Source organism: Mauremys reevesii, linkage group 11, assembly GCF_016161935.1.
Source record: "Mauremys reevesii isolate NIE-2019 linkage group 11, ASM1616193v1, whole genome shotgun sequence".
NCBI lineage: Eukaryota > Metazoa > Chordata > Testudines > Geoemydidae > Mauremys > Mauremys reevesii.
In genome coordinates, this window is record NC_052633.1 from 14,136,435 (window position 1) to 14,162,978 (window position 26,544).

At 42.3% G+C, this 26,544-nt stretch overlaps 1 long non-coding RNA gene across 1 annotated transcript; it reads left to right on the forward strand.

The window, feature by feature from the left end:
• Nucleotides 1-21,679: 21,679 nt before the first annotated feature.
• LOC120374441 lies at nt 21,680-22,803 on the forward strand. Its single transcript, XR_005586100.1, has 2 exons — nt 21,680-21,724; nt 22,474-22,803. It is a non-coding gene; the product is annotated as an uncharacterized LOC120374441 (long non-coding RNA).
• The last annotated feature ends 3,741 nt before the right edge of the window (nt 22,804-26,544 follow it).

Below are 26,544 nucleotides of genomic sequence, written 5' to 3' on the forward strand. Positions count from 1 at the left end.
ATTTAACATTTGAGAGCCAGTGATACAAGGTGATGTGACCGTTACTGATGGTGATTTCCAGGTGAAGGCTAAGAGTGAAAGTCTCTCAATACTCTGAGGTGAGCAAAATGACGACTGGAACATGAAACCCAGAAATGCTGCTTTTTTCTGCTGCAGTGCTTAGGTTTGGATTATTTACCCTGTACCACATGCCTTAATTAACAGACCATTTGTAAATCCTTTGCCATGCTTAATGTGTGACCTTAAAATAATGTATTTCATCTACTCTTATACGCTCTTATTTAATGGAATAGGGACAGAAAATATTTGGTGCTCTACACCACTCTGCCACCAGAGTAGGATTGTACCTGACACTATATTCCCGAGTTCACTGTCCAATTTTAAATTACCTGTCCTTGTTGATCTTCTGGGAATGTCAAAAGACAATAATATTTTGGAACAGCAAATCAGAACATGGAACAATTTCAACACACAAATTCTTTCTGTTGAGAATGATGCTGAGATTTCAGAGCAATAAAGTGATAGGAAGAACTGAAATTTGGAACAAGCTGTTCCCTCTAATAGGCTTCCACATTAATAGCATATTGACGTATTATACACAGTACCATGCAGAGCTGCCAGACAACCAGATTGCTAAATAGCTGACAAGATAAAGAAACCAGAACCTCAGTCATTCAGAGTCCTGCCCAGTCATAAAATAGAGTGCAAATTTTAAAAATTCCTTTTGGGTGACGTAGTTAATGACTGGACGATGCAAACAGCGCAGCTAAAGTCAAAGCCAAAAATGGAACAGGACAGTGGCAGTGTGGTGTACCAGCATCACGAGGCAACATTACCTTAATATATCGTGTTTGTAAAGCACTCTGAAGTTGTAAAAACAGATACTGAAAATGCTATTATTTTATTGACTCGACATCTGTTGTGTTTAGTAATGACAGATATAGCCATTGTCATAAAACATGATAGTAGGATCCATGGTGCCAGCTTTAAAACATAATCACCAGCTCCATGTCAATAACTGTTTTCTACAAACGCCGGAGTGACTGTAGCAATGGGAGGTCACTGGGCTTCAGTAAAGTTCTATTTTTGTTGTACAATGTTGGGAAGAGAAATTACAACACAGAGCACTTGCTGGTGCCTTCCCATTGCGGCATTTACTCAAGCCCTTCTGTAAGCAAGTTCTGATAGATCAGTACTTAGCATGAGCAGCAGGACACAACTTAGCTCATGTGCCTCTTGCTCAGCTCTGCCGATAATTGATAGGTTCTCTCTTGAGTAAGGGGGTTTTGATGGGCTGGGAGGATGCATTCTTAAATAGGTGGAGTGAACCAGATTTAATTATAGGACCAGCAGTCAGTGGGAGTTGCAGGTGCTCTGCATCTGTGAGAATCAGCCCAATAATTTAGGCACAGAACTTTAGACTCAAGTACCTGATTTTCAGAGACGCTGAGCCCCACCTGCTGCTTCTATCGAAGTCAATGAAAGTTATGGGTACTCAGCAAATCTCTGAAACCTCTGAAAATCAGTTCCCAAGAGTACAAGCGTTGGCTTTAACTGGTCTCTGCCTCAACCCAATCCCAAGGGCATAGACATCCATATCACAACTCACATCCTTGTTGCATTTTTCTTCATAATTGTAGCATAGTGACTGCAAACAGAATTTACCTATAGTCCTCCCCCCCCCCCCCCAAGAACAAAAACCTCCAATGTGAGACTGGGGAAGTATAAGGAGTTCAAATGGCTTTTGAAATGTGCCAGATACACTTTTGGGACAATAAGTGTTAAGTGGATTTCCTGGGGAATCCTTGGGCAGTAGCTAATGGAAATTCCACAACCCCACTTATGCAGAAACCCAGCCTTTTGAAGGTGCAGCCTGAAGACAGGACCATTAAGGGTCTACACTGTAGCTGGTCCATGCCAGCTAAGTCGGGCTAGCGGGCTAAGGCTAAGCAGCTGTTTAATTGTGGTGTAGACATTCAGGCTCAGGCTGGAGCATTACTGCTAGGACCCTCCCCTCTCACAGCATCCTAGAGCCCAGGCTCCAGCCCAAACTCCACCACCACTATTAAACAGCCCACTAGCCTGAGCCTCGTGAGCCCAAGGCAGCTGGCACAGGCCAGCCATGGGGTTTTTAATTGCAATGTAGACATACCCTAACTGGTGATTACCTGTTCCAGGAGACTGGAGATCAAAGACCCAAGCTGTTTAAAGAAACAGCTGAATTGCCCCACGGGGGTCTGGTTCCTGTTCTAAAAACTGGCATGGATTGTAACCAAGGGGGCAAACCCAGGTGTCAAGTATGAAAGACTAATGCCCACCAGAGCACCTAGACTGGAGCTGGAGATGACCTCTGGTAAGCTTTTAGCATGTGTGGAGGTTCTTGTATTGTTTTGTATAGGTTTTCTCTGTAGTGCTTTTACAATAAGAATAAAGGTACGTGCTTAGAAGGAGCTGTGCAGTAATGCATACCTGCTGGCTATACACTACTCATTGCCTTCGGAGAGACAGCAAAGTGTAGGTGCTGGCTTTTAGGCACACTGGCTTACTGGGGATATTGCTGTGTGTGTCAGGGGTCTGTGCAGCATTAAAACCCTGATCAGAAGAGAGAGAAAGATCCAGGTCTCCACCCAAGAGAGGTGACAGCTGGGTACCCTCAAGGGAGGGAATACAGGTGAAACTGACACACCCCTCCTCCAAACCCTAAGCCACCAAGATTCATACATAAAAACCCAAGCAACAGCATAGTTCCTTGTGCTCCTATCTCCCTTTTGTCTATTTACTGTAGAGCTAGTGGCCATATCAGTCCCTAGCTAGGTAAGTTATAAACACTGGGGAAGGGTTTGTATTTCTTATTTGTTCTGTGGGCATGTAAAACCCAGGGGAGGTATTAACGCAAGCGTGCACTAGTGCTTGGCGTTGGGAGAGTTGAGGCAGGATGCTAGGCATATGGCATTGTCTGTGTCCATGATCTTCCTTATCATAGCCAGTCTCAGCAGAGACCCCAATGGACTCAGATCTGGATTCTGAGCCTAACTTCTAGTCAGTACAAATGCTTCCCATCAGGTAAATAGTCAAATGCTGATGCCATGTTGTGGTTGCTTTGCTGAGTGATATCAGAATCAGCCATAGCCTTGTTTACCAGTTTTAATTTTTACCTACCTTTCTAGCAGCAGAGAGTGAATGCTGTCTAAGGTGACTTGCGTGTAATATCCCAAGAAAAGCATGCGACACATGAATGACTCAGGCCTTATGATGTAAGGAAAAATCCAGGCCATCCATAATTAATGGCTGTTCATTACAAATGTCACAGTGTTGGTACCTAAGACCTCATGAAGTAGAGGTCCATGACAAGTTTGCAAGTATGATAGATAGGCAGTACTTGGCAGGAATTGATTTTCCTAGAGTTGACTAAGAAGCACAATATGAAGTTAAAGGTACAGGAAAGTTTTCTGTCGGGTCATTTTTATCCTTATTAGTAGCTCTAAAAAACTCAACAATCTTGCACAGAAAAAATAAACAGAGATAGCGTTACATATTAATCACAGGTATTTACAGGGAGCTAAGGCCATCTACATGCTGATCACGTCAGCAGTTGCCATCACATTATCATTGGAAACATCAGGATTATTATTACTTTATTTAATTATGTTATTATTGCAACCACAGAAGTGAAATCTAAGTGCTTCATTGGTCAAACAGAGGAAAACTGTTTTTACAAAAAGATCACATGCACTTTTATCTATGGAGAATGTTGCTGATTTAAAAAAAAAGGGAGGGAACTCAACTAGAATCCGTTAGGTTGGAATGTAATCAATGTCCGAGCAGCACTTTGAAGACATAAAGCACTATAGAAGTGTGAGGTGTGAACATTATTGTCTCACCCAGGCTCAGACAGTTCTGCTGAAAGGGAAGACAGCTTGTAAGTGAAAAAACATGTCAGGAAGGTCCTGATTTAGAGCTGTAATCTGTCTGTGCCAGCATGGGTGTGCTGAGAGAGAGAAGAGTTCAGGAAGCATTTCCCCTCCAACTACTTATGCGCAGCTGAAAAGGATCTAGGAAGAAAACTGACCTTACACCTCATGAGTACTAGGGTGTCTAACATCCCCAGCCCTGTTCTGTAACCTATGTTCTGAAAGTGGTCGGCAAGAGAGATACATCTGTGTACATATTACGTATATATGTAGGACAGTTAGAGCACCATCCCCTGGCACATTAGAATATGTAGCATTATCTATAAGTTAGTAGGTTCAATCAGGTTGCTATTGTGTACTGCAAATGTTTCCCAGCATGCAGCTTCTAACAGCCCCAAGGAGTTTTGGTCATCTGTGTAGGAGATACAGCCAGGGCACTGCCTCCATCCTGGTTCTTGTACCAGTAGGAGGCCTCTTCTGATGCAGCAGTAAAGGTCACTCTTGAATGAATTCCCCACATGCTGCAATTAGTTATTCAGTCTCTGTTGTCCTGTTTAGAGAACCTCTGCTCAGCTGCTACAGCTCCTCTCTCCCCTCAGAGAAGAACAGTCAAAACTTGGCCCTGATCCTGCATAATTTTTTACCCTAGTTTCACCTCCCAACTCTAGATGGAAGGCCTGATTCTGCTCACCATTATACTAGTGTAAATCTGGGGTAATGCTACTGAAATCCACAGAATTACAACAACAGAAAACTGATGGAAACAAGAGCAGAATGATCCTGAAATCCGCAGAAGTTTTAGCAAAGGAAGAAAGAAAGAAAGAAAAAGAAACTTAAGAAATGGAGCTTCCCTTTGAAGCAGTTGCGTAAAAGTCACAGAAAATTCTTGAGAGAGAGAGAGAAAGAGAGACAGATAGTCAGTCATAATGAACAAAGAGAAATCTTCAACTGACTTACTATAATACTCCCTACATCAAAATATCACCCATACACTTCAAGATAGTTCTTTGCCTTGAATCTGTATAGCTTACTACAAGATTAAAGAAAAACAGTATATTCTTCAGACTTCCAGTGCATGTATTGGGTAATCATACCAAGATATCAATCACGACTTTTCTTCATAGGTACAAAGTGCCACAATGACATTAAAATATTCGTACTCTTTAACCAGTGGATTCTCCTGTCCTTGAACTCTTGACTTTTTTCAGTGAGTTGGCCCCTTTTTTTAATTGATACATAAACAGCAAGTGAAGTGGAAACATAGCATAAGCCACAACATGAATCGTGGAGAGAAAGCCAAACATATGTAAGCAGGGAAGAATGACAGTCACACACAACATGAAAGGATGACCTTGGTAGCAACATGGCAGATCGTTCTCTCTGATACAGGGAAGATTTAGGAGATACTTGTCAAAGAATTTTTGCTGCTACACAGGACTGACGTTTGCAGGACAGTCCTGCTGAGTTGTTAAAGCACATCATCACTGGAAGATCTAAGCTAGATTTCAGTGAGCTAATCAAATCTTCATGGATCCCCAGCAGCAGTAACCATCTGCAAGGACTGAATATTATATATACTTAATTTCCATAACCAGGTCATTTGGATGAGGCCACATTATTAATATTACATGGATAGTTGAACTGTGTGAGGCAAAGAAAACTGGCCTGAGCCATCACCCATTCCCTAAAATGAATCAGATACAAACAGTCCATGAACACGTCCTTAAAGCTAGATGAAGCAGTCCTGAGGCTCCCAGTCAGATTTGCTTCCCGGGCACGCCTGGTTTCAGGGTGTGGAAGGAAAAGTCCCTCTATGGGGTTTCAAGACAGTCTTCAGAATGCAGCCAAGCAATCTGCTCCTCCTCTCCCACGTACGTCATTTCCACCTAGTGGTGCTGAAGTTCTAGCTGGCTCCTACCTCTCTGGAATATGTCACTCTTCGGGGAATAGCCGAGCAGTTCTCAATCACCTCCACTCCTGTGGCAGAAGCAGCTGGATAGAGGGACTGTTGGGTTTTATTAGTGACTGTGTTTTGGGTATCTGCAGGTGAGGGGCAGGCAGGGTGAGTTGGATGTGTATGGACAGTGAGAGAGAGTGTCTGGATGACTGCTACAGGAGTGTAGGAAAGGGAACTATGATGTTCATCTATTAAAATAAGCATAGAAAGAAGATCTGAACAGGAGATCCAGTTCTGAATGTCTCTTTATAATTAAGAGGCGATTAACCTAAGTGAATGAATCAGAAATGACCGACATAGTTGTCCAAAACTTTACATGAACCAGAAATCAAGCTTTTACTAATTATTTTTTCAAGGCCTGTATACTTTCTGTGTTTGGATGGAAACGGAAGTATTGTGCAAGAGATTATTCTTGCAGTACTCCTGGCCCAGCCCAAAACAGAGATTACTCCAAGTGCCTTGAAGTTTGCATGAGTGCTGAAAAAGCATCTGAACTTTTGAGGTCTTTTCTGAACTAAACTGCAGAACTATCAGGTAATTTGCTCCTGGGCACTTCAGTATTATCAGGATTCCTGCACTCACTCTAATGCACCTGACAATGCCAGGGGTACAATCTAGCATTCACTATTGCAAAGTGTAGCTATTACCTTGAAGCCTACTCTGTATGATGTGACAGATTTGTTTATCTGGCCAACTCTGTTAGTCTTTCACTGTTTTTGTTCTGTTTATTGATTTTCTGAATGTCATTTATTATTTTTGACATTTCCTATCCAAAATGGACTAAACACCTGTTTTATTACAGACCATTTATTTTACCTAAGTATCATAATAACCCAGAAGAACTGAAAATACCTTTGTCATCAGCGTCTATTTTTCCCCCCATGCATAGCATTCCAAAATCAAAATCAGACCACATCAACATCTGCATCGCTCTTCCGTAAATGCATCCAAGTGTTCATTAAAGAATAATAAATTGCGTAGTTCAAACAATTAGCATGCCGAGGTAAAAAAAGCCAGGAAACTGATGTGAAAACTGAGACAGGATGAGCCACAGGAAACACTGGGCCAGACCGTGATCCCATTAAATCATAGAACTTAAGATCAGAAGGGACCATTATGATCATCTAGTCTGACCTCCCGCAAAATGCAGGCCACAAAAGCTGACCCACCCACTCCTGAAATAATTCTCTCCCTTGACTCAGCTGTTGAAGTCCCCAAATCCTGATTTAAAGACTTCAAGTAGCAGATAATCCTCCAGCAAGCGACCCCTGCCCCATGCTGCGGAGGAAGGTGAAATACCTCCAGGGCCACTGCCAATCTACCCTGGAGGAAAATTCCTTCCTGACCCCAAATATGGCGATCAGCTGAACCCCGAGCATGCGGGCAAGACTCTCCAGCCAGACACTCAGGAAAAAGACTTTCAATATCCCAACATTGACCCTCGGTACTAATTACCAGTGGTCGCACGTTATTGACCTATTGACTAAATCACGTTATCCTATCAAACCATTCCCTCCATAAACTTATCAAGCTTAATCTTAAAGCCAGAGAGGTCCTTCGCCCCCACTGTTTCCCTCGGTAGGCTGTTCCAGAATTTCACTCTCCTGATGGTTAGAAACCTTCATCTAATTTCAAGCCTAAACTTCCCGACTGCCAATTTATATCCATTTGTTCTTGTGTCCACATTAGTACTGAGCTGAAATAATTCCTCTCCCTCCCTGGTATTTATCCCTCTGATATATTTAAAGAGAACAATCATATCTCCTCTCAACCTTCTTTTGGTTAAGGAAAACAAACCGAGCTCCTCAAGTCTCCTTTCATACGACAGGCCTTCCAGTCCTCGGATCATTCTAATGGCCCTTCTTTGTACCCGTTCCAGTTTGAATTCATCCTTCTTAAACATGGGAGACCAAAACTGCACACAGTACTTCAATATAAAACTTTTGATTTACCTTGGTGAAAGTGAGGTCAAATGTGTTCACGTTCCAAAGATGACAAGCACTAAACCCTCTCCTCCCTGAAGTCTCATTGGTTAGATTTATCATTAATCCCTCTTATTTGAATTAGCAGATGGGACTCTGAGAACATGACCATAAGCAACAGAGTGGTTGACGTTAACCACCTTAGATATTTTTGGCATCCCATATATAGCATATGGAGGGCAGCGGTCCAGATCAAAGAACCACCAAAGGTAAAATCCAGCCTTTGTTGAAGTCAGAGGGGAGATTGTGGTGCATCATGGGAGATGAAGTCCAGATAAGGAGCACAGCTCATAGGAGAGTATGAGAGCATGAACTGCCCAAACTTCAATTCCTATGAGGCACCGCTGTATGTTAAGCAAATGCAGTTTAATGTCACACTGACTCAAAATGAGAAATAGCATGGCTGTTCAACAAACTAAAAATGTTTTATTTATGGTCAAACTGACCCCTCTCCCCCCCAAAAATTTTTGTTTTGATTATCCTGACAGAAAAAAAAATAATAATAAAAAAAAATTCCACAAAATCAAAATTTTCTGCAGTGAAATTTTGATTTAATTATGCTTTCCATCAAAAACCCATTTTGATGGAAAATTCCCAATCAGCTCTAGCACGTGAAATTTTAAATCAGCGGGACATAAGTCAGTATGTGCTTAATTGGGGCCTTAATAACTATGGTCTTATAAGATGTACAGGAAGTTAATTTGAAGCTGTATTAAGGTTAGGTGAGGTTATGAGCCCTTAAAGAATGTATAGGAATGATATTCGTCCATAGCAGGTGCAACCTATGAATGTTTTAAAGTCTTCTCCCAAGTGAGACAATTTGCAAATGTAGATCTCAATCCTGCAGTGATGCACCCAAATAAATGTACTCACCTGAGTAGTTCTATTGAAGCCAATGGGACTACTCATCTTTGTCAAGTTATTCACACACATAGCTATTCACAGGATCAGGCTCTTTAGGACAAATTCATTTCTCAAGTACATAGTTCTCAATCCAAAATAACTAGCGACTTCAGTGGAGTTGCTTCATATTGACCCCAGTGTAACTGAGACCAGATTTTAGCTCTTATCAGAGAAGAAACAGTGGAAGGCACAGGGTCAAAAATGTTCCCCTCACTGCTTGTCTATCACGCCAAATGAAGGCAAGAAGTGGTGTACTCGGACGGTCAAAGTTAGAATTTGGCTGCACAGAGAAAGGAGGAGGAGAAAAATCTGGATTCGGTAGCTCTCTGTACTATATCCTGATTATGAGGAAGGCTACATATTAAAGGTTTCCAAAGCATGGTTAACACTAGTAACACCGACATAACAGGAAAGAGTCAATCAAGAGTCAAACTGCTATTCACTGGGTTTATCCAAGTGTAAAAATTGTATCACCAGCAGATATTACACCTAACTCCAGGGAATATAATGTAACACCTCGTTTTTCGGAATCCCATAAATCTTTGAAGCTTCTGCTGACCACGGCTGTAATGATGATGAAATATCATTCCTCCTTTGTTCTCTTACATCCCCAAGCACCACAAGAAGAAAAAAAGAAAGAAAGTCTGCATGTCATGCACTCTCCAAAAAAAGCTGTTCCAAAAGGAAATATTCTGCCTGAGCCCATCAGAGATCTTGAAGGTCCTTTGTCATATCTGACCCCAGTGTTTTAGAATGTAATCAATCAGGATGTGCCAGATCCCCATCCTAGCTCTAATGATTATTATGGCCAATGAGCTAGGATGATTTACACCAGCTGATTATATTACCCAGTGTCTTAAGAGAAAGAGCATTATGTGTTCCTCCACAGAAATGAAGTGAATGAAGTATTGTTTTAAAAAAAAAGAGAGAGAAAGAGAGAGAAATTCAGTTGACACCATTTAATGCCATCAAAGGATTTCCATGGCATGTTCTCTTTCAGACAGGGTACCACAATGCATTTAAAAAAAATAAAAACAGAAAACCTTTCCTGAATCAAACAAAGATTTAGCTTCCAGCCAACATCTGTCTGTCAGCATCACTGCATCAAACCTGAGTCACAAAACAACTTTTTGGTTACAGAAAAAAATATATTTCATTTTACCTTGGTGTTGGCCTCCTGCTTCTGTGTCCAGGTGAGGAGAAGGAGAAGAGGATAAAAGCTCCTGGTACGTGTCTTCTGAACTAATTAAACCACCAGCCTCCAGCCACCTTCCATCTGGCAATAAGACATCAGCTCTGGGCTGCCAAACTGGAGACAGAAGAAAGGGAGGATTTTAAGTTTTCAAAAGTTGTCGCCTGATTTTCAAAAGTGGCATCTAATTTGGGTGCCCAAATACGTCCTCTCTCCTCCTTTAATAGTATTAGGCACTTGGGCCCGTGTATATTTGCACACCTGACCTGGGCACACACACCCAGATGCACAAGTGAATGTCAGGGTTGTGCATGTGCCTATTCTTGGGTACATAGGAAAACTCCTCTTGCTTGTGCATATTAGAGGGTTTGCTTATGTAATTCATGCATGTGCCCTTTTGAAAAGAGGGCCTTGCTGTTCAGCCCATCCTGTCCTGCCCTTTTGCATTTGCTGTGCCATATTGCCGGCATTTGCGGCAAAGTTGTAGATGAACGGATTTAGTTTTAAAAAAACCCTACTCTCTAAAAGCAGCCACTAGCGGCACTCGATACTGGCTCCCACCACGTCATAGGGATATACCCTTTTGTAATCCTGACCAATGGCACATGATTGGGAGCAGGATAAAAAGATCAGTCCCTTTTTAGAACTTTTGTGCAGCACAGGGCTTGTCTACTCTGGCCTGCTAAATCGGCACCGCTGTGATCGATGCAGTGGCGTCAATCCATCGGGTCTGGTGAAGACATAATAAGTCAATGACAGAGCGCTCTCATGTCATCTTCAGTGCTCCACCACCCTGAGAGGCAGAAGCTAAGTCAGCAGAAGAGAATCTCCCCCCAATATAGCGTGGTGTAGACACTGCATTAGGTCAATGTAAGCTACGTCACTGGGGGAGGGGGTGATTTTTTCATACCCGTGAGCAATGTAACTTACATTGACATAAGCGGCAGTGTAGACAAGGCCACACCCTTGTTATGTGGCATCAGAAGAAACATGACTGGCTCAAGTGGAGCCATCTGAATCCATGAGTCTGGAAAGGAACCTGGCAGAAGAATTAATGGAGGTGGTTGCAGTACTTCTAAACTGTTCCGGAAGCACGTGAATGGGAAATCTGAAGCCTTGTCTACACTAACACTGTAAGTCAATCTAAGTTACACTAGTTACGTTACATAAGTCACGTAACTTAAGTCGACATAACTTACATCAACATAAAGCGGTGTCTACACTGTGCTATGTCGACGGGAGAGCGCTCTCCCATTGACTTAGCACATTTTCACCAGACTTGCTAAATCGATGCCGCTGCCTCAATGTCAGCAGTGCCAACTTAGCTACGTAGCAAAGACCTGCCCCGATAGAGTGAAATCATCTGCACTGCCGTATCTTGCAGGCCCAGAAGCAACAATACAGTCTACAGTGTGAGTGTGCAAAGGAATGACATCAAATGATGCAATATTTATGGAAACATCTCTAGAATTTTATTCTCCTCCATTATCCCACTACATAAGAAATTCACCCAAGTGCACAAGGAGCTGCAACACTGCAAAGCCAACTTTAATTTTGAACATGTTGCTTACAGGTAAGATTTTCAAAAGCACTTAAGTGACTTCAGTGAGTCTCATAAACTTTCAATGGGAATTGTGCTCTTAAATCACCTAAGCTTTTTTGAAATCCCACCCTGTACTCCCTAAACCACCCAGACGCTTTGGGAAATCCCAGCCTAAGTAGACAGGGATTTGCGTCGACTTCTGCACTGGATGATTTTTCTCATCCCTGCTTCATTTTTTTCTATGTAATTTTATCCATTTCACCTTCAAAGTATGCTGCTAACCAGTCATGCCACTTTACTGTGTAATTTTTAATATACATGCTCTCCTGCGTGCCATTAAAATCATCATTTTCTAGTACCTCACCCACACGCAGTCATGTGAAAACACCACAGATGTTTGAAAACACAGCACACAACGGCTTGATTCTGGTCTCACATCAGATTTACTTTATTTAAATTAAATCTACTGACTTTAGTGAAGTGTTACTCCAGATTCACACTGAGGAAAGAGAGCAAAAGTAGGCCTGTTACGTTAGGCTTCTCGCTGAATTAGTCATCCTAACACAAGAAATGTTTTAAACTATTAAATCCCCTGGCAAATTAAAAACAACTCATCGTAACACATTCAAGTTGAAAAGACATCAAGTGTTGATGGAGAGCTTCTTATCCTTAACAAAGGCTTCCCTTCCAGTAGGACACCCTTCCTTGAGTGCTGAAATAGTACCAGACTAGTAAAGAGCCTGAACAGTAAAAGACTGTCTCCCTTTTTAAATACTAAATATGATAGCAATTGAAATTAAGCACTGTTCTCTTGGAAGGTTTGACTCTTTATGGCAGACTATAAGCAATGTCCCTGATCTTCTGCCATTGCAGAAGTTTGCCTCAGAATTAAGATGTTGCTGCAAAATTCACTAGGTTGTATTTTAAAGGTCAGCTCCTTAGCTGGCGTAAATCAGCAAGGCCCTATTGACTTCAATGGTGCACGGTTGGCCCTATCAGTTCTTCTTACTCTTCAGTTGCTTGCTTGTGTGTGTAAAGGAATGCAGATACGGAACCAGAACCAGATCCCCAGCTATTGTAGATCAGCTTCACTCCACTGATGTAATTTCCTGATCTGTTGACATCAGTGGCAAGACTCACATTGATTTTTATGCAGCAGGTTCAGGCTCATACTAAGATCCTGGGGGGGAGATAGCTCAGTGGTTTGCGCATTGGCCTGCTAAACCTAGGGTTGAGAGTTCAATCCTCAAAGGGGCCATTTGGGGATTGGCCCTGCTTTGAGCAGGGGGTTGGACTAGGTGATCTCTTGAGGTCCCTTCCAACCCTAATATTCTATGATCCTTCCCTTCCCCTGTGCAAGAATTCTATTAACACCTGTGCATTCTGAGAGGTATTTTGTTTACAACAATACATCAGTGTTAGTTTGTACTGTACTTCCTCCACCAGCCAATCACATAAGGGGAGGGGATATTCCTCAATATTCCATTGTCTCAATAAAAGCTCCCACAGCATCTCTTGAATTTCTGGGCATGCAACCACTTAGGAGCTGCAGGGCAGCATCTACCTGCATGCACACCCCATCCCCCACCATGGACTGCAACCTGAAATGCCCCCTCAATATTATTGGTGAAAGAAATCAGGACTGAAACATGCAAGTTGAGCCCTTTTGTTTTCTTTTACAGAGCTAAAGGCAGCTGGAATTTGGTGAATTCAAGGTGGTGGGATCAGCAGTGGCTAGAGGATTACATAATTCTTGCTACAGAATCTAACCGTAAAAATACGAGAAGACTAGGGCCCTTTTATAAGATTTTCAGAAGACACCAGTGATATTGTGCACCCAACAAGTTAGAGGGGAGCTGATTTTCAGAAGGTGGGTGGTCTCAGCACAGTCTGAAAATCAGGCCACTCTAAGGTGTCAAGTTGAGCACCCCAAAATTAAGGCACCTAAAATCACTAGTCACTTGAAAATGTTGGCACCAGACTATTAAGAAATACAGAAGTTACAGTAAAAGTGGGGAAACTTATCTTGGTACTGTTTGATCTTCAGATTAAAAGGCAAGAGCACAACAGCATTTACTTATTCATCTTTTTAACAAAATTTAAAAAATAGGCTACAGCTAGGCAGCAAGAAGCAATACATTCTCGTTAGTCGGCCATGCTAGATTCTGTGCCTCAAAACAGTCTATTTTACTTCTATCCCCACCTCAACCACCAAAAAGCCAATATGATTAATTGAAAAGTCATGGCACGTTCAAAGGAACAAACATATGAATATCCCGTCCCTGCATTTGGTATCATTATACTGCACAGTAATTGCTGGGTCTGATTTACATCTATCTATGTGTACCTAGCAGCGTGGGAACTAAACCAAATGCTGCTTGCTCTAATTTAGGTACAGAATGTGGTTTTTCCTCACTACTTCATTTTCTCCTCTTTTTTGACATAATACTACAAACTAATAGTCACTGCACTCCTATTTGAATTGATTTACACATAAAACCAAAATGATGGGAATCATTTAAGTAAACCTGGAATGGGTAAAAAGAAAAGCCATCTGTTATCACAATTTTTACAGAAAAACTCTAGTAAATATACACAGTGGTCTCTATTAAAAAGTCAGCATTTGCCAACTGTTAGTGCACAGCAGTCCTGGAGACAACACAGTTGTTCCACTATAATTGGAGTTGGAAATAACGGCTGTATCTTGGTCTTCCATGTGCTCTAATGGTCAGTAAAGGACAACTTCAGGGGTGGGCACTGTACTAGTGCACTCACTGATGGTGTAAAGTAAACAAAAATATTCTGTAATATCTTTATGAAGATACCAAACCCTTTGCAACAGTGCTGTATCTTTCATTCCAAGAAAAAATACATTCACTGCTTCAGTTGAGCAATTCTTCACTGTAATTGGCAGGTGAAGGCTCTAATGGCCACAAATCAAAGAGGATTTTCATATATATTTTTGGAGTGAACTGTAGTGTCTAGGGTTGTCAATTAAGCATGTTTCGTATGCACAAAAAGTCCCCTATTGAATCACAGAATAGGTACAGCTCAGACAGGATCAGGGCAAGTCCCACTGTACCAATAATGCCTGGTTCTGTTCCTAAACCCTAATTTAGAGGAATCATTTAAGGATAGCAGGGTATTTACTTCTCCATCACCTCCCTGCTCAGATATGCAGCGAGGTTCCCTATTAGCGCCTGGAGTTTTTGTAACCTGGGCAACTGTCCCTGTGGAAATGAATTAAAACCATCAGCTCATTGCTGAAAGACCAACACACAGGCATCAGAGGTAACAATATCCAGTCATTAGTGACCTGGGCTGGCTTTGAACCAATAATCTAGATACAAAATATTCTACACCCATTACCAATTCCAGTGCCATTCAGTTCCACTAGGTGAAACTGTTACCAAGGGAGAGAAGCTATTTTCTACCTGCAGTCTAAATGATAGACCCATTAAAATAAAAGATCGAAAAAAAGATCGATCAGATTACTGAATCCATCTCTTTGCCATACATAATCCCCATATAGTGGGCATGTTTGAAACAGTCCCTTATCATCAAGATATCTATTTCACTTGGTTTCCTAATGGCTAATGTCCACAGGACACAACTACGTAACTCCTTACGGACCTAATAATCAACGTACACTGGCATTGTGGGAGACCGACATCTTCTGGAATCGAGTTGTTCCATATGACCATCCCCACTACCACTGCCATGCCTCTTAACAAATTATCCATTTTCCCCCACTTCCTTGACTTCACCCAGGTGATCTCCATGCCAACATGCTTCCATGGATACTTATTTGGACGGGTGAGTGAACGTCAATCAAAGTTTAGCAAGGCTAGTAGAGAGGAGAGCAATCAACAGAACATGTGGGGAGAAAGCTCCGCAAAGGGAATCTCAAAGAAGTACTCTCCTTTATCCACCTCTATATAGGATACTTCATGGGAAGGGGCACTTCGCTGGCTTATTTTGGCTGTGGTTCCATTTTCCAACTGCGCTTATTAAAATGGCACCCTGGTATAAATGTCTAATAATATCTTCACTGCAACACATGTATTCTTAGTAAGGTCTGAGGCATCTCATTTAATCTGAGCCAGTGCAATCTAATACCTCTCTCAAGGAAGTCGTTGTTTGGGTTTTTTGTAATGGTGATTAGAGCTATGGGCTTTTTTCCCCTCAACCTTCCCAGTTATTTAAAGTTACATACGGGGAATGAGGAAGGAGGTGCAGGGGAAGGTATATGACAACGTTAAGCATTAAAGAAAAGCAGCCAATACATTTTTCCCATTATTGATCTCCAGGGCTGTTACTGCTACAAATGCTTTCATAAAGCTCTGAAAGAGACCAGCGGTACCATCTTGTACAGCAATACGATCTGTGCTAAAATGACTCATCTATGCTACACAGGAGGGTGAAGTACTGTATATAAAAGAGCAAATTGGAGTTTACTGAAAGGATTGACATTAAAGCCCCAATACAACAAAGCACTTGTTTAAGTGCTTTGTTGAGTAGGGATGGACTACTGAATCAGGGCTCAAAATACCAGCAAGCTTTTTGGCACATCATACAGCTGGGTCTTTTCCCCATTCTAGTAAATTCAGTTCTTCATTAGAATGTAGATAAATGTAATTAGAGATGATACAAAATGTTATCTGTTTAAATCCCTTAGGCACAGCCTCACCTATTTGCTCTGTCTTGCTGTTTCTTGCATGGGAAAGAATGTTCCTCTTAAAGAACACATGAGGAAGAGTGGTCCAGTGGTTAAAGCACTACCCTCTAGGACTTGGGAGCCCCAAGGTCAACTTCTTGATGTGGCCTGAGGCAAGTCATCTATCCTCTGTGTGCCCCAATTCCCCATCTATAAAATGGGGATCACAGCACTGTCCTACCTCACAAAGGTGATGTGAGGATAAATACATTAAAGATTGTGGTAATGGGGGCCACGTAGGTACTATAGATAGAAAAATGCCCCTGAGCCAGGCCATCATCAGGCCAGGGTGAGTGGGACAGCTGCCCAGGGTGCAAAGCTAGGTAAAGGTAATAATTGGAGATATACCAATCTCCTAGAACTGGAAGGGACCTTGAAAGGTCATCAAGTCCAGCCCCCTGCCTTCACTAGCAGGACCAATTTTTGCCCCAGATCCCTAAGTGGCCCTCTCAAGGATTGAACTCACAACCCTGGGTACCAAAAAACCACAAGGGGGCACAAATATGCTTGCTTTCCCCAGGTGCTAAAATGCCTAATTACAGCTCTGCCCTTGTCTGACTGCAGTGAAACGGTTAACACCCTGCCAAAATTACACTAAGATCTGGCAAAAAAAAAAAATCCTTTGTTACTGAGCTCTTACCTGTGGAACTTGCTAGCAAAGGTTTCACAGCGATATTCCGGGCTCTGTAGATCGATGGGAATGCACTGTAAACCAAAGGAAATGCCACCTGAATAGCAGGGAGGCAATGTTGGTCGAAGCCAACCATGCTTTGGAATCTGAATAACTGGTTGCACACACTCAAATGCAGTATTCAACCTTATCGAGTAAGAGCCTGTACATTTGTTAAGAGCTCATACAGCGAGTGGACATAACAAGATGTAAAAGCAGCTGCTTCATTGACCCTGTTAAATTATATGGTGCCCCCAAGGACTCTATTCTCATCACATGGTGACTCAAAGAGTTTTAGTTTTAAGCTCCAAAACTGTGTGTTTGATCCTGCAAAACATGACGAGTACTCTGTCCCCATGACAGCACATGCTTAACTTTAAGCACAGGAATAACCCCCAGGTACAAAGCACCATGCAGGATCAAGCCATGCTGTAGCAAGAACATGGAAATCCACGGATATTTATTAACGGGGTAATTCAACAGTGGGTGTTAGGAAATCCCTTACTGAGTTATCAGGAAAGGTTCAAAAGAGATGCAGGAAAGGAGTCCCCCCAGCTGCAGAGCTGGCCGGTACCTTAAAAAGCAGAGACTTTAACATTCTTACCTGAGACAACATTTTTTTCCAATGCTTTTTCTCTGGAAGCAGGAGATGCCATAGTGTTTGTTGATACCTACTGAACTCCATTTCAGGTCATGTGAAGGGGTGTGTTGTAAGAGCTTCTTTATATATATATATATATATATATATATATATATATATATATATATATATATATATATATATATATATATATATATATACACACACACACACACAGAGCACCACCTGGTGGTAGGAATGCACTACTTCCAGGGAAGAGTGGAGAATTGCTAAATATTGGCTGGATGGTTTTAATTCTGGTTTCTCAGTGGTGGCAGAGGAAGTATGTGGAGCAATATATCTTTGGAGTCAGTTGGGAAGCCTTTGGCAGCAAAACTACTATATACAATATATAGCAGGCTAGATCCTTATTCACCACCAGCTTATTCCGTCATACACCCTGGTGCAATGTCCTGGTGGCAGAAACTCTGCAAGCGGGGCTCCATGCTGCGTTGACAGGCTACCGCTGTAACTTCGCTGATAGGGTATTAGAGGGGTGTGAGAGTCACAAAATGGGTTTTGGGAGGGTTTACTGGACAGTGGAATGATTCAGTGACTCCTGTCAGAGGCTCCTAGTGGTGAACGCCCTGTAGATCGTCAGTGGGAATTTAAGCTCTCCTCTGAGGAACCCTCCTGGGGTCAGTGGCAGGCAGATTTCCAGCTCTCCAAAAAGTATCTCTCTGTCAAGGCACTTAGTGGTCCCATCATTGCAATATTTGAGCACCTCACAAGCAAATTACCTGATACTAACAATACCTCTCCAAGGCAGGGATGTTTATCCGCCCTTTACAAATGGGAAACTGAGGCACAGAAAGACGGTGACTTGCTTAAGGTCAGACCGGAAGTTTGCATCAGAACCCAGACTCAAACTGAGGTCTCCTACAGCCCAGTCCAGTGTCTTAACACATGACCAGCCTTTCCCCTTGGTCTCATCAGGCTTACCTGATGCAGGGTACTCAACACCTGAACTTGCATGCGCTAAAAGCAAATATAATCCCTGCTGGACTGAGCAAGTTGTAGATCAAAAAATATTTTGAGACTTTCCTGGCAGAAGATCAGGTATGGTATATTTTGGTGGATAAAATAGGTGACGTTTGCATCTCTGGGTCTGTCAAAGCAGTGGAAATATACGTGCATTTCCTGAAGTTTAGCCATTTTGTGTGCTACATTTTACCATAGCCTCCCCCTCCCCCCCCCCGCGCACGCGCACACACACACACACACACACGAGTCATAACATAAGATCTCTTTGTTATTAAGTTTAGGGATCTGCTGCTGGGAAGAAGGAAAGGAGTTCTGTCTAATAAGGGGATAGTCTCCTAGCTTTTTGATGATAGTCCAAAGTGAGGGCATGATTCTGATCTCGGGCTGTTTTTATATAGTTGGAACTCAATTGTCCCCAGTTAAGTTACTCTTGACTTTCAGTGGTGTAGCTCAGAGGAGACTCCGTCCTAGGAATTCCAAACCTCTTTTGGGTCATCCACTTCCAATAGATCACACTTAGAACTCAAATGTTCAGAAAGAATTGTAATTTCAATATTGCAGCAAAGTGTCTCCCAAACTAACCAGATTTACTATTCCATTATAAGGCCACATGCAGAGAAATTATGTAACTATACATCCCTTAGCCAGAAAGCTGACAATGTAGTTTATTCATTTCAATTGCAAAAGTCATAAATATAGCAGGAAGGTGAAACAGAGGTTACAGTTTTACTACTTATAATTTTGCTCCTCTCTTCAGATCAGATGGTGAAGCTGAAAGAATTAAAGCCCATCAGACCTGGTATTCGGGGTGTGTGTGTGTGTGTGTGTTTTCAAAATGTTCAAGAAAGAGAATATCCAGCATACTGAAAAGTCAAATATTTAAAGGGAAAGTATTGTAGGGTAGCATTATTTAATAAATATTTTATTAATAAGAGGAGGTTTACTTACCTGTAATTGAAGGTTCTTTGAGATGTGTGGTCCCTATCTGTATTTCACATGTGGCAGTAAGGGGGAACTGGAGAGGTGTCGTCTCACACTACCTATTATACCCTAGGTTGGGAGCCCGAGGGGACACACTATGACTGTGAGGGTCAACGCACATTGCTAATAAACACTTCCAGACTCAGGTGCATGGCGCACATAGGGACCATCACTTGAAGAAGAAACAGTAGTTCTATCAACAATAACAACAAATAACACTGTTCACTTCCATATCACCTTTCATTCAGAGACCACAAAGTGCTTTACAATTATTAAGTAAGGCTCACAATCCCCGACTGAAACAGATCTACTGCGTATATTAGGCATAGATCAACAGCCTAACCCAGGGGTAGGCAACCTATGGCACGTGTGCCAAAGACAGCACACGAGCTGATTTTCAGTGGCACTCACACTGCCAGGGTTCTGGCCACCAGTCTGGGGGGCTCTGCATTTTAATTTAATTTTAAATTAAGCTTCTTAAACATTTTAAAAACCTTGTTTACTTTACATACAATAGTTTAGTTATATATTATAGACTTATAGAAAGAGACCTAAAAATGTTAAAATGTATGACTGGCACGCGAAACCTTAAATTAGAGTGAATAAATGAAGACTCGGCATAGCACTTCTGAAAGGTTGCCGACCCCTGGCCTAACCTCTGGCCCCTTATACATACATAGGCTCTGATCCTGCAAACTCTCTTGTTCTTAGCTTACTGTTCATGGTCCCATTGAAATCAGTGGTAGTAAAATGAAGCATATGGGTGTTTGCAGGATCAAAGCAATAGTCTATAACTTTCGGATCACAGGTTATTTGGGATACATGTGTAAATTTGCAGAATAAAACTATACATGCATTTCTTGATCCTACAATTAAAGTTTGTTTATAATGCACATAGCTAAGGGGCAGAGTTAAAGATGCACATTCAACCTTCAACTTTTCCATTTCCTCATTTGAACGCTTAACGGCACCACTTTAACACTGCATTCGCATAGGGTTGCATTTGAGAATTTGGGACATTTCATTTTACTGATCTAGGTTCTCTTATTTGAATCAATAAATTTGCAGGCGGGGGGAAGCGTGGGATAAAAAAATAAAAGAGCCCAAGCCACAACCAGTGCTGCAATATCCACACTGCTATTTTTAGCACACCATCTCAAGCTGAGCCAGTCTGAGTCTGCCTTCCCATGATACGAATCATACCTCCCAGCTCCAGTGTAGACATACCTCATTAGGCACCAAGGGTGGAATCCTGTCTTCACAGAAGTCAATGGCAAAGCTGCCATTGACTTCAGTGTGGCCAGGGTTTCACCCCAAGTCTCTGAGAGGTCCTTCTGGTATAGTTGCCAGCCTGCAGGTTGGAATTTAAAGGTGATCTGCAAACAGGGTGGCGGGGCGGGGCGGGGGGGGAGGGGAATGGACTAGCTCCCTTTTTTGCTTCTAGATAATGCATACAGATGGCCAAATAGGAAAACTGAACTGTTTTGTTGTTTGTGTTTAACTTCAGTGATTAATTAATATTCTAACCATCCTCTTCCCATGATGCCGATAATCATTGTCTGATATTAGTTAGGCAAGTGGTAAGCTGAGACTTCTGCTTTTAATGCTAAACTCTGTTTTGCTACTTCATCCTCCCACCCACCCACCTCCCATTTGCCTGTTTTGTCCAGCTGGGGTGTCTTGCCTGACACCAAATCTACTGCGGAGGAGATGGCCCCAAAACGGTAAGATCTCTTGGGCCAGGGACTGTCTGCTTGTCTGCGCAATGCCTAGCACAGTGAGGCCCTGATCCTTGCCAGAGGTTCCTTGGCACGAATGATAATTAAAAATACCCAGCTCTTATCTAGTGCTTTTCACCAGTATATCTCAAAGGACTTTACAAGAACTATCCCCATAGTACAGATGGTTGAAATGGCGGCATTGTGAATATTTACTGCATGTGTGTAGCAGGGTGGTTATCCGCTCCTGCCCTTCAGGGCTTAAAACATCCCAGGAGAGGGCTGTGCCTGAGGCAAGAAGCCTAGGCTGGTTGGGAGAAAGCAGGCTCAGCTGTGGCCAGGTCCCAATCAGGCCCAGCTGGCCCCTATAAGAGGCAGTGAGCCAGAAACCCAGTGAGTCTTCCTCTGCCTATAGAGGGAGAAGGGTCTGGCTGCAGGGAGCTAGACACAGGGTACCTGGGTGAAGCAGCGCTGGAGAGCTCCTGCCTGGAAAGCCCCAGGCTGCGGCCTAGCATAAGGCCAAGAGGTACTGGAGGTTGCAGGGGGCAGCCCAGGGGGAGGCAAAGGCAGCAGGTCCAAACCCCTTTGCCTCTGATGAGTGGCTGATACTGCAGTCTGCCCCAGGGTGTGGGGGGCTAGATGGAGACTGGGCAGTAGCCAAAGTGGGGATAGTGGGTTGGGGGTTCCCCAGGGAAGGGAGACCCGGATTGGTGGAGTACTGCCAGGGGGCAGCACCCCAGTTAAAAGGGCACTGGGGTCCAGGGAGAGACACGGGGCCAAGAGGACAGGTGGATCACTGGCCTGCAGAGGGCGCTCTTAGCTGGAATGAGCTAATTCCCAGAAGTGACCAGCAGGAGGTGCTGCAGGGGTGAGTCCACTCATCTACAATGTGCTAATCATTTCTCTCTCTCATTACATGTCTTTTTTGCTTCTCTTGGTTTCTATTTCCCATGAAGAAGAATGGGCCTGTGGTTAAGGCACTGGACTTAGGAGACCTCAGATATTCAATTCCTAGCCCTGCCACAGACTTTCTGTGGGATTTTGGATAAGTCACCACTCTCTCAGTGCCTCAGTTCTCCCTCTGTAAAATGGGGACAGTAATTTTTCTCTCATACATTTTGCCTCTTACCTATTTAAGATTTTAAGCTCTTCAGATGAGTCTCTGGCAAAATGGAGCTCTAACGGTGGCTGAACCTCCAAGCATCTTATAATGCAAATACTATTGGATAATGGAAGTCTGTTAAAGAATTAACACACTCGTTTCTCTCAATTCAGGTATTAAGAGCTCACAGTAATCAACCCTGAAACCTCTCAGAAATTTTCCAGCAAATCCAATGAAGACAAGACTTGACATTCCTGCTATATATAAAGTGAAGAAATGAAAAACCCACACCCCTCCTTAACTCATCATAAAGAACTAAAAAAAAGACAGCCCAATATTTTTTGTTATGCTTCTTTGCAGATCACCTTTAAATCTGCATTCTAGCTCTGTTACAGTTAATGGAGACTTTATTAAAGTATTTATGATGAAGGGCATAGTATAAAAACATTCAATCTCTCTTTTTTTGTATTGGCTCGTAATACGAGAGCAAGAGTTCATGCAATGAAATTAATAGCATGTGAGTGTCAAATTAAAGGAGTTACTTCACACAGCACATAGTCGGCTTATGGAAATCACTATCGCAGGATGTCTAAATGTCAAATATCCTTGGAATTTAGCATGAACCATAATAAAATTGCACAAGCGTGGAGATGCCTTCAATACCATGGTATTTGTGAGCTATTTTTCTGCCTGTGAAAATGTGGGTATGTGACACACTCCAGGGTTGGGAGGCACCTGGCTACAACCTGCCCTTATTGTGCCAGCTGCAGATCAGCTCCCTGAAGCCACTAGCTGCACAAGAACTGCCTTCCAGACCCCTACAGATGTCGCTCTCTCTGTACAGGTAACAGGCACACACCAACCCCCAAATTGTCCGAGCATCCCTCCTGGATCCACCCCCTGTTCCACTGAACACTCAGAGTCACTACTCCCAAAGGAGTAATAGACACCCACTGACAAGATTCAACTCAGGGTCATCGCTCCACTCAACCCACGGCACTTAGGTATATTTATAGTGAAAAACAAGAATATGTTTATTATCAAAGAACAGAGATTCAAATGACAGAATATTACACATAAAACAAAATCATAACACTTTCTAGAGCCTTAACTCGCAAGACATTTTTTGTCTTCTACAGAATAACTTACCCCAACTCCTTTTCCCAGCAAGGTTGGCTGAGATCCCCCTTCACAAGATCAAGCCCACTGACAGGTTCTCCTCACAGACTGAAGGATGCCAGAGCATCTCTCTGCACCCCAAATATACCAGAACAGACATAAGAACATAAGAACGGCCGTACCGGGTCAGACCAAAGGTCCATCTAGCCCAGTATCTGTCTACCGACAGTGGCCAATGCCAGGTGCCCCAGAGGGCGTGAACCTAACAGGCAATGATCAAGTGATCTCTCTCCTGCCATCCATCTCCATCCTCTGACGAACAGAAGCTAGGGACACCATTCTTACCCATCCTAGCTAATAGCCATTTATGGACTCAGCCACGATGAATTTATCCAGTCCCCTTTTAAACATTGTTATAGTCCTAGACTTCACAACCTCCTCAGGTAAGGAGTTCCACAAGTTGACTGTGTGCTACATGAAGAAGAATTTCCTTTTATTTGTTTTAAACCTGCTGCCTATTAATTTCATTTGGTGACCCCTAGTTCTTGTATTATGGGAATAAGTAAATAACTTTTCCTTATCTACTTTCTCAACATCACTCATGATTTTATATACCTCTATCATATCCCCCCTTAGTCTTCTCTTTTCCAAGCTGAAAAGTCCTAGCCTCTTTAATCTTTCCTCGTATGGGACCCTCTCTAACCCCCTAATCATTTTAGTTGCCCTTTTCTGAACCTTTTCTAGTGCTAGAATATCTTTTTTGAGGTGAGGAGACCACATCTGTACACAGTATTCGAAATGTGGGCGTACCATGGATTTATATAAGGGCAATAATATATTCTCAGTCTTATTCTCTATCCCCTTATTAATGATTCCTAACATCCTGTTTGCTTTTTTGACCGCCTCTGCACACTGCGTGGACATCTTCAGAGAACTATCCACAATGACTCCAAGATCTTTTTCCTGACTCGTTATAGCTAAATTAGCCCCCATCATGTTGTATGTATAGTTGGGGTTATTTTTTCCAATGTGCATTACTTTACATTTATCCACATTGAATTTCATTTGCCATTTTGTTGCCCAATCACTTTGTTTTGTGAGATCTTTTTGAAGTTCTTCACAATCTGCTTTGGTCTTAACTATCTTGAGTAGTTTAGTATCATCTGCAAACTTTGCCACCCCACTGTTTACCCCTTTCTCCAGATCATTTATGAATAAATTGAATAGGATTGGTCCTAGGACTGACCCTTGGGGAACACCACTAGTTACCTCTCTCCATTCTGAGAATTTACCATTAATTCCTACCCTTTGTTCCCTGTCCTTTAACCAGTTCTCAATCCATGAAAGGACCTTTCCTTTTATCCCATGACAGCTTAATTTACGTAAGAGCCTTTGGTGAGGGACCTTGTCAAAGGCTTTCTGGAACTCTAAGTACACTATGTCCACCGGATCCCCCTTGTCCACATGTTTGTTGACCCCTTCAAAGAACTCTAATAGATTAGTAAGACACAATTTCCCTTTACAGAAACCATGTTGACTATTGCTCAACAGTTTATGTTTTCCTATGTGTCTGACAATTTTATTCTTAACTATTGTTTCGACTTTGCCCGGTGCCGACGTTAGACTTACCGGTCTGTAATTGCCGGGATCACCTCTAGAGCCCTTTTTAAATATTGGCGTTACATTAGCTAACTTCCAGTCAATGGGTACCGAAGCCGATTTAAAGGACAGGTTACAAACCTTAGTTAATAGTTCCACCACTTCACATTTGAGTTCTTTCAGAACTCTTGGGTGAATGCCATCTGGTCCCGGTGACTTGTTAATGTTGAGTTTATCAATTAATTCCAAAACCTCCTCTAGTGACACTTCAATCTGTGACAGTTCCTCAGATTTGTCACCTACAAAAGCCAGCTCAGGTTTGGGAATCTCCCTAACATCCTCAGACCTTTGTTGTTCACCTGAAAATAGAGTTGTCCCCCTCCTGTTTACCTCTTCTTGTTAATTTCCTTCTGATATCTCCTTAAGTTCTTCATTAGCATTTGACTCAGTATGTTATAATACTCTTCTGTCCCAAGAGACACAATGCAAAATGGTCTACCCAGGACATAACTGTCACCCACCTCCTGTCTGGAGAAGTTTGTTTCAAGACTCATTGTCTTTATCTAAAAGACCTAGAGAACCTAATTTTCAGCATCTATCCATAACTCCTCACACATTTTCCATATGTATATATCTTGCAACGATTCTGACCACCAGTGTGACACAGGCTTCATTAGATATGTTACATGACCCCTTTTGGAACCCAGGGGATCCCTGTATCCTTACGTACCTCTATGTCCTCTGCCAGTTGGCATCAAGAGGTCCTTGGGTCAAAGGGAAACTCCTACCATAAGTTTCAGTGGCCATCAGTCTATAAACGGGAAGAAAGTTACTCGAGTTTGAAGTGAAATAATTTTCACCTGTGTGCAATTTCCCAGCTGATAATTTCCAAGATGCAAAATTGGCCTTTTTTGGCATCATGCCCGAGTGTTAGTCTTTAAATCATAATTACACTAAGTTTTATAGACAATATTATTGCTACTCTATACAGCATAGCTGTATATCACTAGGTAATGGGCAACAGATGTGCTTTCAAATCTGGACTAAATGATCCTTTTTTTATCTTTAAGCTTAATATACTTCACAAAGACAAATGTGACCCACAAATACTGGATATGACACATCTCAAGTATGTTCCCTGCAACTTTTACAAGAAAGTATATATTTTCATTTCATGGGAATAATTTGCAGTAAGTATGTTGCAGCTACTCTACCGTAAACTGAGATCTTATCAGATCCCATTAGGTAAAGGAAGTCAGGCTTTGTAAGTAATGGAGGGTATGTCTACACTGCAATTTTACAGTCCTCTGACTGAGCCTTGCAATCCTGAGTCAGTTGATGGGGCAAGTTGCAGGTGTTTAATTGCAGGGTAGATGTTCCTTCAATGGCAGACATCCAGGGTCTGAACATGCACCCACTAAAGTAAATGGCAAAGCTCCCATCATCTTAAGAGATACAGAATTGGAGTCTTAATGAAAACCGCGGTGCTGCAGGACTGATGGGGTGATTCTATCGGTAACACTCTT